The sequence below is a fragment of the Larus michahellis genome, chromosome 10 (genome assembly GCF_964199755.1).
Source record: "Larus michahellis chromosome 10, bLarMic1.1, whole genome shotgun sequence".
Taxonomy (NCBI): domain Eukaryota; kingdom Metazoa; phylum Chordata; class Aves; order Charadriiformes; family Laridae; genus Larus; species Larus michahellis.
In genome coordinates, this window is record NC_133905.1 from 23621132 (window position 1) to 23637005 (window position 15874).

The window sequence follows — 15874 nt, forward strand, 5'->3', positions numbered from 1 at the left end:
GGACCAGCCCAGCGGCCTGCAGCCCCAGAGCACACCGCAATGGCCCCCCTGCCCCACGAGCCCCCTGCTCCATCCCTCCAGCGAGGACTGGAGCCAACCACACCAGGGTACAGCCTGGGACAGAGACAGATCCACCACCCACAGCTTCAGGGATCCGCCATTTCTCTCCAAATCAAGAGGGAGAGAGGCCATGGCGCCTGCCCAACGCCTCCTCCTCGTAGTGTTCCTCCAGGTGGCCCCGCACAACAGGGTGGCCTGAGCTGCTCCGTTGCCAGCTTGGGGAGCAGGTGAGCAGATGGCGCTGGTGCAGACTTTCACCAACACGCCGGTGGGCTTTTTTCCCCGAGAAGTGTGGGTGATGGTTTGTCCCCCAGGGCTTTATCAGGGGCTTCCTCTTTGTGCGTGAGCTCTCCCGGGAAGAACACCCCGAGGGGCCGTATGTTGGTCCACCGGCTCCTGAAGGGCTGTTGCCCATGGCCTGGAAGGAGTGTTTGGAGAGGTGGCAGGAGCCAGCCAAGAGCTCCCCAGCCCCATCTGCAGCTTCTGTAATCTCCACCTCCGTCTGGCTCCCACCTGGGGAGCCCAGCTCCTTCCAGTGCCAGCAGGTCCCTAAGGCAGAAGTGGGTCCCAACGTGCAATGGAAACATTTCTCCTCTGTGCTTGCTTCTAGATGAGGATGGTGGCAATGATTATTCTGCTTCTCGGCTGGACGTTGCTTTGGAGCCCTTAGGGCATCCTGCAGGCAAGTTCTCAATGTCCCTTTCCTTGCAAGCAGAAACATTGACAATGCGGCAAGCGATTATCCCGGTGCAATTTTCCTGAAGACCCTGGCAGGGCCGACGGCTTCCTGACTTCTTGCCCCCTTGCTGTCCTCCAGCCTGAGAGCAATCCCACAGCTAAGTCAGTGGGAGGAAGGAGCATCTACCTTTCCATCTTTTTTTCCTGTGAAATGCCCGTTGCTCCTTCCGTGGCCGATGGGCGCACACGGAGAAGAGCCGAGAGGGAAGGGGCCGGGCTCAGTGATGTGCCCTGGGGCGCTTTGCCTTGCAAAGCTCTTTGCTGGCCCCCGTGGGTACGTCACGGCTTTTTCCTCCCTTGGGGAGCTGCAGGTGTGAGGACAGAGACCTGCAGGCGTGTGCCCTCTCCTCACCCGATCCCCTTACCCCATCTGCGGTTGGGATCTGCCAGTGCAGATCACACGAGATGACGGAGGCTTCTCCTGGCTCTTTATTTGACAGATGTGTCCGTAGGGAAGGCTCTTCCAGCTCCTGGACTGGAGCGTGCGCTACAGCCCGGCTGGCGTCGCAGGGGTGAGTTGTCTGTCTCTGCCGACCTCACAGACTGTGCACTGGTTTTCTCTATTTTATTGGTGTGAAATCAAACCGATGCTTTCTGTTAAGGTCCTCCGAGAGCAAAGTACCAAGCTGAAGGAGGACAAAAGCCCCCGGAGCCAACTGAAGTCCTCAGGGACATTGTGAAGGAACTGGAGAGAGGACACGGTGGGTCTATTTCACTCTGCGGTAGCCGCGAGACTCGGGCACCAGAGGTTTTCAGTCCCCGTCTGGCCGGGCTGTAGCCTGCAGAGCGGGAAGGGCTCCGTCAGAGCCTGGCTGCAGCCACGCTGGGTCTCAGGCCTTGCAGGCGCTGCCGAGCCCCAGAGATGGTCCAGGGCCGCCGCTGCCAGTTGTGGCTCAGGCCGGGTGCCAGGGGCAGCCGCTGCCCCAGTTTGGCCATTGCGGCTCAGAGCTGTTTGCGCAGAGGTGGGTGGGCAGGTTGGAGGGCCTGGCACGTGCTGAACTTGTGTTCAGCTCCCACGCAGCTCTGCTCGCCCGCTGGGCCACTGCCAGGGGGAGCGAGGTCCCCGGCAACGCTGGCTGCCCTTCCCTAGTGCTGGAAGTCGGGGGGAGATGCAGATGCGGCAGCTTTTGGGGTTGTCCTCCATTTCCCGTCTGCAGACCAGTAGGTGGGATGGGACAGATGTGAGCGTTGCTGGGGCTTGCAGGGCAGGGCAGGAGGGCATGGTGCAGGAGCCCCAAAAGCCCAGGCATTCTTTCCAACCCCCATGGAGGTCTTTGAGAAGTATTGCCTCCCGAGGATGCCGTCTCCCTGATGGGCAACACTCCCATCTGATCCAACTGTCCCACTTTCTTTCTCAAGAGACGGACCAAGAGGCTGCGCAGGAGGTGGCGTTTCCAGAAGGAAGCAGCGGCTCCCTGCCGGTCTCTGCTGAAGAATCAGAGGCAATGCCAGGTAATTGCTGTCCCGTGGTGAGCCGGTGTCACCCAGGAGGATGACCGTGTGTCAGCAGGTTCTTCCCCGGTGCCCGCTCCTGCCCGTCACGTCAGCAGCCAAATGGCAACCCCCCCGTGGGCCCCCCGCGCCCCCGCAGCCCGTCCCTGGCTACCCTGCACCAACAGCAGGACCAGCCCAGCGGCCTGCAGCCCCAGAGCACACCGCAATGGCCCCCCTGCCCCACGAGCCCCCTGCTCCGTCCCTCCAGCGAGGACTGGAGCCAGCCACACCAGGGTACAGCCTGGGACAGACACAGATCCACCACCCACAGCTTCAGCGATCCGCCATTTCTCTCCATATCAAGAGGGAGAGAGGCCATGGCGCCTGCCCAACGCCTCCTCCTCGTAGTGTTCCTCCTGGTGGCCCCGCACAGCAGGGTGGCCTGAGCTGCTCCGTTGCCAGCTTGGGGAGCAGGTGAGCAGATGGCGCTGGTGCAGCCTTTCACCGACGGGCTGGTGGGCTTTTCTCCCCGAGAAGTGTGGGTGATGGTTTTTCCCCCAGCCCAGGCATTCTTTCCAACCCCCATGGAGGTCTTTGAGAAGTATTGCCTCCTGAAGATGCCATCTCCCTGATGGGCAACGCTCCCATCTGATCCAACTGTCCCACTTTCTTTCTCAAGAGACGGACCAAGAGGCTGCGCAGGAGGTGGCGTTTCCGGAAGGAAGCAGCGGCTCCCTGCCGGTCTCTGCTGAAGAATCAGAGGCCATGCCAGGTAATTGCTGTCCCGTGGTGAGCCGGTGTCACCCAGGAGGATGACCGTGTGTCAGCAGGTTCTTCCCCAGTGCCCGCTCCTGCCCGTCACGTCAGCAGCCAAAGCTGAAAGTGTTTTGGGGATGCAGGCATGTGAACCGCATTCTGCAGATGATGGGCAATGTGACTCTCGCACAAAGGTCCCTCCCGCTGTAGCTGCATCCCAGAGCTGTCCGGGAGTCCCTGGAGGCCCAAGGCGGAGGAGCAGCTCAGGGCGGGATGCCTCCCGTCAGCTGAGGGCCCCAGCGATGCCCTGACTCCCAGCCTGGGCAGGGGCTTTGAGGGAACCTCCCCGTCCTCCTGCATCCTCTGTGCCTGAGCCGTGCTGAGCCTTTACCTGTCCTCTCTGCTTTTTGGCAGCGCTGTCAAAGCCCGCAGAGCACCACCACAGCAGCGTGTATGAATTTTATCGATCAGACTCAGGTACTGAGCAGACTGGCTGGGTCCCTAAGTGGGAGACATGTCCTGAAACCTGGGAGCGGCTGCAGGCGGCGCCCATGCTGGAGAAGAGGCAGCAGGGGAGAGCAAGGCTCGAGCGTCTCCTGAGAGGGCCTGACTCCGTGCCCTCGGGGTGTGGGAGCGTGTCCGCGGGGAGGGAGAGTTGCGGGTGTCACTGCCTGCTGCAGGGATGGCTTTTGTCCGTGTCCCTCGAAGGAGCGACTGGTCAAGCAGCTGCGCTCCCCGCCACGCTCTCCTGAGTGTTGTTTGGTGGGACACCCTGTCCCAAAGGGTGGGAGTGTGCCTCCAGGCGCCAGCACTGGGGACACAGAGACCCTCCGGCCATATCCAACGTGCCGCAAGCTCACCAGGGGTGCGCAGGATGGACTAACGTTCCGAATTGCTCCTCCAGATAGGGGCGGCCAGGCAACCCCAAGTGTTGACAGTATGCAGAGCACCGCAAGCGTCGTCTGTCCCCAAGACGTGCGAAGGCGCTGTATGGTAGACACAGCAGCAGTCGTGGTTTCCCTGCCGTTGACAATACTGCTCTGCTGTGTCATCATCAAGCGGCGCAGAAAGAAAACGCAGTGAGTCGTTGATTTTTCCCCGCACTGCTTCCCTCGATGGCTGCTTGTAGCCACGAAGCCAGCGCTGGGCCGTGCCGTGCCGTGCCGTGCTGTGCCGTGCCGTGCCGTGGAGGAGCGTCCCCGTGTCCCATCTGCAGCTGAGGCCTCAGCAACCTCCTCTCCCCACAGATCCTCCTCGGCAGCTTCAAGAGCCCACCTGGGAACCGGCGGACGCCCCTCGCGCCCAGAAGGCTGGACCAGCCGCCCCGGCAGCCCGCAGCGATCGACCCAGCGCCAGCAACCGCCGCCGCGGCCAGAAACACCAGCACGGCCACCCTCCCGTGGGCCCCCACGCCCCCGCAGCCCGTCTCCGGCCACCCCGCGCCGACAGCAGGACCAGCCCAGCGGCCTCCAGCCCCAGAGCTCACCGCAACGGCCCCCACGCCCCACCAGCCCCCTGCTCCATCCCTCCAGCGAGCCGCGACGGCCCCCCCGCCCCATGAGCCCCCTGCTCCGTCCCACCAGCGAGGACTGGAGCCAGCCACACCAGGGTGGGGCTCGGGGCGGTGACAGATCCCCCTCCGCCATCTCGCTGGATGGGCGGTTTTTCCAGAAATAGAGGGACAGAGCAGCCACACAAGTGTCTGGGTGGTACCAAGAGCAAACCCGGCGAGGCACCAGCACTGGCTGAGCTCCACTCCCAGGCGCAGCCATGCATGGCCACTGTGTTGGCAGGCAGGAGCCAGGCACGGGGCTCCTCCAACCAGCGGTGGGTTCCCAGGGACTGGGGGAGCCCATGGCCGCAGCCAGACACCGACAGCGACACCAACTTGACCGACGCTTGCTGCGGCAGGTGGTGACGGCAGCCCGACCTGGCCACTCACGCAGACTGGTGAGGGTCCATGGGCTACGGGAACAGGCCATCACCAGTTGGGGGTGCTGCAAAGTATCTCCACACCTGGGTGCTGAGGCTCCTGTTAAGATACTCCCTGGGCCAGGCTTTTACTGCCCTGGGAGCAACAAAGCGGTGACCAGCCCATCCCACTGCTCCAGCAGCGTGGTGAAAGGCTGGCTGGAGCATTCAGCGTGAGGGCGCCAACTCGGGAAGGCGACCTGCCGGACCTGTTGTTTGTGAACAGAGAAGGACCTCTGGGGGATATGAGGGCTGCAGGTCGTCTTGGGCATCGCCATCATGAAACGATAGACATCACTGATGCCTGGAGTAGCCAGGCCAGGGGTCGGCAGAACTGCCACCTTGGACTTCTGGAGGGCGGACTTTGATCTTTTCAGGCGCCTGGTTGAGAGAGTCCCTTGGGAGGCAGTCCTGAAGGGCAAAGGAGTCCAGGAAGGCTGGACGAACTTCAGGAAGGAAGTCTTCAAGGCGGTGGAGCAGGCCGTCCCCATGTGCCGAAAAACGAGCTGTCGGGGAGGAAGACCGGCCTGGCTGAACTGAGAGCTCTGGCTGCGACTCAGGGGACAAAGGAGAGTCTGTGGCCTTTGGTAGAAAGGGAGGCCACTCATGAGGACCACAAAGATGCTACGAGTCTACGTAGGGAGAAAATGAGAAGGGCCAAAGCCCAACGAGAACTTAATCTGTCCTCTGCCGTTAAGGACAATCAAAATGTTTCTATAAAGACATTAGCAATAAAAGGAGAACGAAGGAGAATCTCCATCCTTTATTAGATGGGGAGGGGAGGGGAAACATGGTGACCAAGGATGAGGAAAAGGCTGAGGTACTTCGTGCCTTCTTTGCCTCAGTCTTTAGCCGTAGGACCAGCTGTTCCCTGAGTACCCAGCCCCCTGAGGTAGAAGACGGGGATGGGGAGCAGAATGGAGCCCCCATAATCCAAGGGGAAATGGTGAGGGACCTGCTACGCCACTAAGACAAACAAGTCTATGGGGCCAGATGGGATGCACCCGAGGGTGTGAGGGAGCTGGTGGAGGTGCTCACCGAGCCACTTTCCATCATTGACCAGCAGTCCTGGCAAAGAAAACGGGGAGGTCCCAGTTGACTGGCATCTAGCAAATGTGAGGCCCATCCACGAGAAGGGCGGGAAGGAGGATCCAGGGAACTACAGGCCTGTCAGTCTGACCTTGGTGCCTGGGAAGCTCATGGAGAAGATCATCTTGAGTGCCATCACATGGCACATGCAGGACCAGGTGTTCAGGCTCAGTCAGCATGGGTTCATGAAAGGCAGGTCCTGCTTGACAAACCTGATCTCCTTCTATGACAAGGTGACTCGCTGAGTGGATGAGGGAAAGGCTGTGGATGTTGTTTCCCTGGCCATCAGTAAAGCCTTTGACACTGTTTCCTGCAGCATTCTCCTGGAGAAACTGGCTGCTCCTGGCTTGGGTGAAACACTGTCTGGATGGCTGGGCCCAAAGAGCGGTGGGGAATGGAGTTCAAGCCAGTTGGCGGCTGGTCACAAGTGGTGTTCCCCAGGGCTCGGTATTGGGGCCGCTTCTGTTTAATATCTTGTCCTGGTTCCGGTGGGGATAGGGTTAACTTTTCCTGGTATTCCATGCCATGTGATCCACGCCCACCCTGAGCTGCCGGGGGAGGGGGCAGGAAGTTGCTGCTTAAAAGCGGGCTGGGGCGTCCCGGGTCCGGGCGGTCGGCGAGCGGTGGGGAGCGGCGGTTCCGTAATCGCGTTTGTATATTCCCCTATCCGTGTTGTTGTTGTTGTTGTTGTTTGCATGTTCCCTTTGCTGTTCTGTTAAACTGCCTTTGTCCCAACCCAAGAGTCTTGCCTTTTCTTACGATCCTTCCTGTATTAGGAAGGCACGTGCGAGCGGCACGTGGTTCTTTGTTGCCATCTGAGGCTAAACCACAACAGTCCTTTTTGTCGCCCAACGTGGGGCTTGAAGGGTTGAGATAACGACAGAATCCAACTAGAACGTGGAAAAAACGGTTTTGGTTTTTTTTTTTCTTGTATGCATTTATTTTATTAGGTAAGTAGTCACTGGTCATCATGTTGCTTGGTTTGTTCTCATGGCTGTGTTACATAAATTCCTATATGGCTTATGTACTCCCTGCGATGCTGTTTACCATGTCTGGAAGAGGGATGAGGATTATCATTCTGCTGTCCTGTGCGATATCTGTTTATGATATGATAACATCACTGTTCAGACGGTTATTTTGGGGTGTTTATGTGGTTTTGTTGTCCTGTCCGTACATTGGACACCGTCTCTCAGAATTTGTTAATAGTTTCCCCAGCCCTTTTGCCTCCCTTTTCTCCTTCGGGTCAGGTATGGCAGCTTTTGAGAATCTTGAATATCCTTGGGATACTCAAACTAGTGTGTTCCTAGTGCTATGTCTCCTGAATACGTTCCAGGTCTTGTTTAGGGTTAAGCGACTATTTAAGACTACCACCCGGAGATCTGCTCCGAGACTGGATAGTCAGGGGTGGCATGGCATGTGGGAGAGCATGGGCAGGTACCTAGAGAACTACTCGCCTCCAATGGTCTGGGACTTCACCCCTGAACAATTACAGGACCCTGATAAAGTGGTAGAATATTTGAAGGGAAAATGTTGTGGCTATTCTAGAGAGGCACAACTCACCGCGCTGTGCTGGGCCCTGGCCAGTGTCTACCAGGCACTGCTCAGAATTATGCAGCACCCTCAAGGGGAAGAGATGGAAACCAGACCGGCGGCCCCTGCGGCTGCTGCAGCCCCTGCGGCGGCCACTGCGGCTACTGCAACCCCTGCGGCGGCCACTGCGGCTACTGCAACCCCTGCGGCAGACACTGCGGCTACTGCAACCCCCATGGTAGCCACTGCCACTGAACCAGAGAACCAACCCGTGCCGGTATCAGTTGCCCCCATACAGAAGAAGAAGTACACAAAGAAATCAGTTCGCTTAGTAAGAGATGATGATGAACCAGGGCCATCACGAGAGCAGGAGGAAGAGGCAGAACCAGAGATAATTACTCGATCCCTATCCTTGAGTGAGCTGCGGGATATGCGAAAAGATTTCAGCCGACTTTCAGGCGAGCACATTGTCACCTGTCTGCTCCGGTGCTGGGATAATGGGGCCAGTAGCCTGGAATTAGAGGGTAGGGAGGCCAGGCAGCTGGGATCCCTGTCTAGGGAAGGCGGCATTGACAAGGCGATTGGGAAAAAGACCCAAGCCCTCAGCCTCTGGAAACGACTCCTGTTAGGCGTGAGGGAGAGGTACCCCTTCAGTGAGGATGTTGTATGTCAGCCAAGCAAGTGGACTACCATGGAAAGAGGTATCCAGTACCTGAGAGAATTAGCCGTGCGGGAGATGATTTATTATGACTTGGACAATGCCGACTTACCCACAGACCCTGATGAGGTGCGATGCACAAGGCCCATGTGGCGGAAGTTTGTACGGAGCGCACCATCGTCATATGCCAACTCCCTGGCAGTAATGGAATGGAAAGGTGAAGAGGGACCAACGGTGGATGAGGTAGCTGGCCGGCTCCGGCGATATGAAGAAAGTCTCTCTTCCCCCCTTGTCTCAGCTGTGGAGAAACTGTCGCGGAAGGTCCAGCAACTTGAAGAGAATATGTTCTACTCCCCACCTGCACGGGCCAGCATCTCAGCTATTAGAAGCAGGCATTTCCCCACTCAAGAGAGAGAGTACAGAGGGTACACACCACGAGGCACCCTGTGGTTCTACCTGCGGGACCACGGAGAGGACATGAGGAAGTGGGATGGACGACCTACTTCGATCCTGTGGACACGGGTACAGGAGTTGCAAGGAAGGACAACCACAAAAGGGGATCCCTCCAGGAAAAGTGCCGCCCCAGTTTCCAGTGGGCCGTTCCCCAGACAAAGCAGAAGGCCTGATCTTGCTTCTGATCCTCTTGAAGGAACTTCCAAGTCATTTATGCAAGAAGTGAGTAATGGATACTATGACGAGTATTAGGGGGGCCCTGCCTCCGGCCAGGTGGAGGAAAGGGACAACCGGGTTTATTGGACGGTGTGGATTCGATGGCCTGGCACATCAGACCCACAGGAGTATAAGGCTCTAGTGGACACGGGTGCGCAGTGTACTTTAATACCATCAAGCTATAGAGGGGCAGAACCCATTTGTATTTCTGGGGTGACAGGGGGATCCCAAGAGTTGACTGGAGGCCACTGTACTGGAGGCAGAAGTGAGCCTAACTGGGAATGAGTGGCAAAAGCATCCCATTGTGACTGGCCCAGAGGCTCCATGCATCCTTGGTATAGATTACCTCAGGAGAGGGTATTTTAAGGACCCAAAAGGGTACCGCTGGGCCTTTGGCATAGCTGCTTTGGAGACAGAGGAAGTTAAACAGTTGTCTGCCTTGCCTGGTCTCTCGGAGGATTCTTCTGTTGTGGGGTTGTTGAGGGTCAAAGAACAACAGGTGCCGATTGCTACCACAACGGTGCATCGGCGGCAGTATCGCACTAACCGAGACTCTCTGATTCCCATCCATGAGCTGATTCGTCAACTAGAGGTTCAAGGAGTGATCAGCAAGACTCGCTCACCTTTTAACAGTCCCATATGGCCGGTGCGAAAATCTAATGGAGAGTGGAGGCTAACTGTAGACTATCGTGGTCTGAATGAAGTCACGCCACCGCTGAGTGCTGCCGTGCCGGACATGCTAGAACTCCAGTACGAACTGGAGTCCAAGGCAGCCAAGTGGTATGCCACAATTGATATAGCAAATGCATTTTTCTCAATCCCTTTGGCAGCAGAGTGCAGGCCACAGTTTGCTTTCACTTGGAGGGGCGTCCAATACACCTGGAATCGACTGCCCCAGGGGTGGAAACACAGCCCCACCATTTGCCATGGACTGATCCAGACTGCACTGGAACAGGGTGAAGCTCCAGAACATCTGCAATACATTGATGACATCATTGTATGGGGAAACACAGCAGAAGAAGTTTTTGAGAAAGGGAGTAAAATAGTCCAAATCCTTCTGAACGCTGGTTTTGCTATAAAGCGAAGTAAGGTGAAGGGACCTGCGCAGGAGATCCAGTTTTTAGGAATAAAATGGCAAGATGGACGCCGTCAGATCCCAATGGATGTGATCAACAAAATAGCAGCTATGTCTCCACCAACTAGTAAAAAGGAAACACAGGCTTTCTTAGGTATTGTGGGTTTTTGGAGAATGCATATCCCAGATTACAGTCAAATTGTAAGCCCTCTGTATCAAGTAACCCGGAAGAAGAATGATTTTAAATGGGGTCCTGAGCAACGACAAGCTTTTGAACAAATCAAACAGGAAATAGTCCATGCAGTGGCCCTGGGGCCAGTCCGGGCAGGACAAGATGTTAAAAATGTGCTCTATACCGCAGCCGGGGAGAACGGCCCTACCTGGAGCCTCTGGCAGAAAGCACCAGGGGAGACTCGAGGTCGACCCCTAGGGTTTTGGAGTCGTGGATACAGAGGATCCGAAGCCCGCTACACTCCAACAGAAAAAGAGATATTGGCAGCATATGAAGGGGTTCGAGCTGCTTCGGAAGTAGTTGGTACAGAAGCACAGCTCCTCTTAGCACCTCGACTGCCGGTGCTGGGTTGGATGTTCAAAGAAAGGGTCCCCACCACACATCATGCAACCGATGCTACATGGAGTAAGTGGATTGCACTGATCACGCAGCGAACTCGAATGGGAAACCCCAGTCGCCCAGGAATTCTGGAAGTGATCATGGACTGGCCAGAAGGCAAGGATTTCGGAATGTCACCAGAGGAGGAGGTGACGCGTGCAGAAGAGGCCCCACCATATAATAAACTGCCAGAAAATGAGAAGAAATATGCCCTGTTCACTGATGGGTCCTGCCGTATTGTGGGAAAGCATCGAAAGTGGAAGGCTGCTGTGTGGAGTCCTACACGACGGGTTGCAGAAGCCAGTGAGGGACAGGGTGAATCGAGCCAGTTTGCAGAGGTGAAGGCTATTCAGCTGGCTTTGGACATTGCTGAGCGAGAAAAATGGCCAGTACTTTATCTCTACACTGACTCATGGATGGTGGCAAATGCTCTGTGGGGGTGGTTACAGCAGTGGAAGCAGGGCAACTGGCAGCGCAGAGGCAAACCCACCTGGGCTGCTGAACTGTGGAAAGATATTGCTGCCCGGATAGAGAATCTGGTTGTGAAAGTACGCCATGTAGATGCCCATGTACCGAAGAATCGGGCCACGGAGGAACATCAGAACAACCAGCAGGTGGATCGGGCCGCTAGGATTGAAGTGGCTCAAGTGGATCTGGACTGGCAACGTAAGGGTGAACTATTCATAGCTCGGTGGGCCCATGACTCCTCAGGCCATCAAGGGAGAGATGCGACATATAGATGGGCTCGTGACCGAGGGGTGGACTTGACCATGGACACTATTGCACAGGTCATCCATGAATGTGAGACATGCGCTGCGATCAAACAAGCCAAGCGTTTGAAGCCTCTTTGGTATGGAGGGCGATGGCTGAAATACAAATATGGGGAGGCCTGGCAGATTGATTATATCACACTGCCACAAACCCGTCAAGGCAAGCGCTATGTGCTCACAATGGTGGAAGCAACCACTGGATGGCTGGAAACATACCCTGTGCCCCATGCCACTGCCCGGAACACTATCCTGGGCCTTGAAAAGCAAGTCCTGTGGCGACATGGTACCCCAGAGAGAATTGAGTCGGACAACGGGACTCATTTCCGAAACAGCCTCATAGACACCTGGGCCAAAGAGCATGGTATCGAGTGGGTGTATCACATCCCCTATCACGCACCAGCCTCTGGGAAGATAGAACGATACAATGGACTGTTAAAAACTACACTGAGAGCAATGGGTGGTGGGACTTTCAAACACTGGGATACTCATTTAGCAAAAGCTACCTGGCTAGTTAACACCAGGGGATCTAACAATCGGGCTGGCCCTGCCCAATCAAAAGTTCCACGTACTGTAGAAGGGGATAAAGTCCCTGTAGTGCACACGAAGAATATGCTAGGGAAGACAGTCTGGGTTAGTCCTGCCTCAGGCAAAGGCAAACCCATCCGTGGGATTGCTTTTGCCCAAGGACCTGGGTGCACTTGGTGGGTGATGCGGCAGGATGGGGAAGTCCGATGTGTACCTCATGGGGATCTGATTTTGGGCGAGAATAGCCAATGAATCAGATTGTGTGCTGTTAATTGATAAGTAACACTGTCACTGTATGTCCTCATTGCTATAATTGATATCAGTTGTACTACAAGTAAGGCACAGGGATGATGGGATAAGAACTGATCTCAGCAGCTGGCGCCCAGCAGTTTCCTCAAGATCTACATCTTCAGCCCACGGACTGCGTGCATGAGCCACAACAGGTGCACCAGTCACAAGCTCCGAAAAATACAGCATGCAACAGACCAGCACCACCCAGCATCTCACCTGCCCTGAGAGACTGTTCTAACAAATGGAGCCCAAAGCCGTGGATTAAAAGAACTCAACGGACACTTTGGAGGGATGACCCATAAACTAAGGGCATTATATGTGTGTATATATATATGTATAACAGGGGAAAGTGGTGGCAATTCATTGGAACCTGCTGGGCATGGCATAGATGGTATGGAATAAGGGGTGGATAATGTCCTGGTTCCGGTGGGGATAGGGTTAACTTTTCCTGGTATTCCATGCCATGTGAGCCACGCCCACCCTGAGCTGCCGGGGGAGGGGGCAGGAAGTTGCTGCTTAAAAGCGGGCTGGGGCGTCCCCGGTCCGGCCGGTCGGCAAGCGGCGGGGAGCGGCGGTTCCGTAATCGCGTTTGTATATTCCCCTATCCGTGTTGTTGTTGTTTGCCTGTTCCCTTTGCTGTTCTGTTAAACTGCCTTTGTCCCAACCCAAGAGTCTTGCCTTTTCTTACGATCCTTCTTGTATTAGGAAGGCACGTGCGAGCGGCACGTGGTTCTTTGTTGCCATCTGAGGCTAAACCACGACAGACAGACACAGATCCACCACCCACAACTTCAGGGATCCGCAATATCTCTCCAAATCAAGAGGGAGAGAGGCCATGGTGCCTGCCCAACGCCTCCTCCTTGTTGTCTTCCTCCTGGTGGCCCCGCACAGCAGGGTGGCCTGGGCTGCTCCGTTGCCAGCTTGGGGAGCAGGTGAGCAGATGGCGCTGGTGCAGCCTTTCACCAACGGGCCGGTGGGCGTTTCACCCCGAGAACCGTGAGTGTTGTCCGCAAGCTTGCTGAGGGTGCACTCGATCCCACTGTCCCAATACAGAACCCTGACGGACAACGCTCATCACTGGTCCCCATGCAGACATTGAGCCGTTGACCAATAGCTTCTGGATGCAGCCATCCAACCAGTTCCTCATCCGCCAAAGAGTCCACCTATCAAATCATCTCTGGCTTAGAGAGAAAGATATTGTTGGGGACTGTGTCAAAGGCCTTACAGAAGTCCAGAGAGATGACATCCCCAGCTCTGCCCTTGTCCCCTGATGGAGTCACTCCATCCTAGAAGGCCACTAGGTTCGTCAGGAAGCATACAGGCAACGTGTGCTCTCTCAAGGTTTCCTTTTGCATGTCAAATGCTTGAAGAGAATGGTTTTTTCTGTTTTATTGATTGACTTTGCTCTTTGAGGACCCTGACAGAAAGTAGGCCCTTCAATTTCACATGAAGAAGAAATGGAAAAGAAAAGGCTTTGTCCTTCCTTCCCATCAAGCAAAAGTGACTCCTTAGCCCTGGGCTCCCCCAAGGCAGAAGAGTGGGTTCCATTCGCGGAGCTGCCCACAGGAGGGGATCTTGCACTTGTCTCCAGACTGAAATCACTCACTCTTCAACCTCATGACGGCAGCACCCGAGGAGGTCAGAAATCCCTTGGCTGTGTTTTCCTGTTGTGCCGGGGCACTGTGAGCTCCTCGCTGCCCCAATGCCCTCAAAAAAGGCCAGAGCTGCGGGCTCAGCGCCGGCTGGGGCTGTGTCCCCGCCCTTGGACGGAGCTGCCCGATGGGACGTGCTCCACTCCCCGGGAGGGCAGCTCCCCCAGCCGAGCTCCAGCAGCTCTCCATGAGTGCACTGAGAGCCATCCCCATGCAGCCTCGGCCCGGCTGTGAGATCACGTCTCGGCTGTGAGGTCACAGAGCCCCGCGGTGCCGCGCCAGCCCTAAGTACTGACCGCTGCGCCCACGGTCCCCAGTGCAGCAGCACGATCGGAGTGCAGAGGGCCATGGATCCTGCCCAACGCTTCCTCCTCGTAGTGTTCCTCCTGGTGGCCCTGCACATCAGGGTGGCCTGGGCTGCTCCATTGCCAGCTTGGGGAGCAGGTGAGCAGATGGCGCTGGTGCAGCCTTTCACCAACGGGCTGGTGGGCTTTTCTCCCCAAGAAGTGTGGGTGATGGTTTGTCCCCCAGCCCAGGCATTCTTTCCAACCCTCATGGAGGTCTTTGAGAAGTATTGCATCCCGAGGATGCCATCTCCCTGATGGGCAACGCTCCCATCTGATCCAACTGTCCCACTTTCTTTCTCAAGAGACGGACCAAGAGGCTGCGCAGGAGGTGGCGTTTCCGGAAGGAAGCAGCGGCTCCCTGCCGGTCTCTGCTGAAGAATCAGAGGCGATGCCAGGTAATTGCTGTCCCGTGGTGAGCCGGTGTCACCCAGGAGGATGACCGTGTGTCAGCAGGTTCTTCCCCAGTGCCCGCTCCTGCCCATCACGTCAGCAGCCAAATGGCAACCCTCCCATGGGCCCCCCGCACCCCCGCAGCCAGTCCCTGGCCACCCTGCACCAACAGCAGGACCAGCCCAGTGGCCTGCAGCCCCAGAACACACCGCAATGGACCCCTGCCCCACGAGCCCCCTGCTCCGTCCCTCCAGCGAGGACTGGAGCCAGCCACACCAGGGTACAGCCTGGGACAGAGACAGATCCACCACCCACAGCTTCCGGGATCCACCATTTCTCTCCACATCAAGAGGGAGAGAGGCCATGGCGCCTGCCCAACGCCTCCTCCTCGTTGTTTTCCTCCTGGTGGCCCCGCACAACAGAGTGGCCTGAGCTGCTCCGTTGCCAGCTTGGGGAGCAGGTGAGCAGATGGCGCTGGTGCAGCCTTTCACCGACACGCCGGTGGGCTTTTTTCCCCGAGAAGTGTGGGTGATGGTTTGTCCCCCAGGGCTTTACCAGGGGCTTCCTCTGTGTGCGTGAGCTCTCCCGGGAAGAACACCCCGAGGGGCCGTATGTTGGTCCACCGGCTCCTGAAGGGCTGTTGCCCATGGCCTGGAAGGAGTGTTTGGAGAGGTGGCAGGAGCCAGCCAAGAGCTCCCCAGCCCCATCTGCAGCTTCTGTAATCTCCACCTCCGTCTGGCTCCCACCTGGGGAGCCCAGCTCCTTCCAGTGCCAGCAGGTCCCTAAGGCAGAAGTGGGTCCCAACGTGCAATGGAAACATTTCTCCTCTGTGCTTGCTTCTAGATGAGGATGGTGGCAATGGTTATTCTGCTTCTCGGCTGGACGTTGCTTTGGAGCCCTTAGGGCATCCTGCAGGCAAGTTCTCAATGTCCCTTTCCTTGCAAGCAGAAACATTGACAATGCGGCAAGCGATTATCCCGGTGCAATTTTCCTGAAGACCCTGGCAGGGCCGACGGCTTCCTGACTTCTTGCCCCCTTGCTGTCCTCCAGCCTGAGAGCAATCCCACAGCTAAGTCAGTGGGAGGAAGGAGCATCTACCTTTCCATCTTTTTTTCCTGTGAAATGCCCGTTGCTCCTTCCGTGGCCGATGTGCGCACACGGAGAAGAGCCGAGAGGGAAGGGGCCGGGCTCAGTGATGTGCCCTGGGGCGCTTTGCCTTGCAAAGCTCTTTGCTGGCCCCCGTGGGTACGTCACGGCTTTTTCCTCGTTGGGGAGCTGCAGGTGTGAGGACAGAGACCTGCAGGCGTGT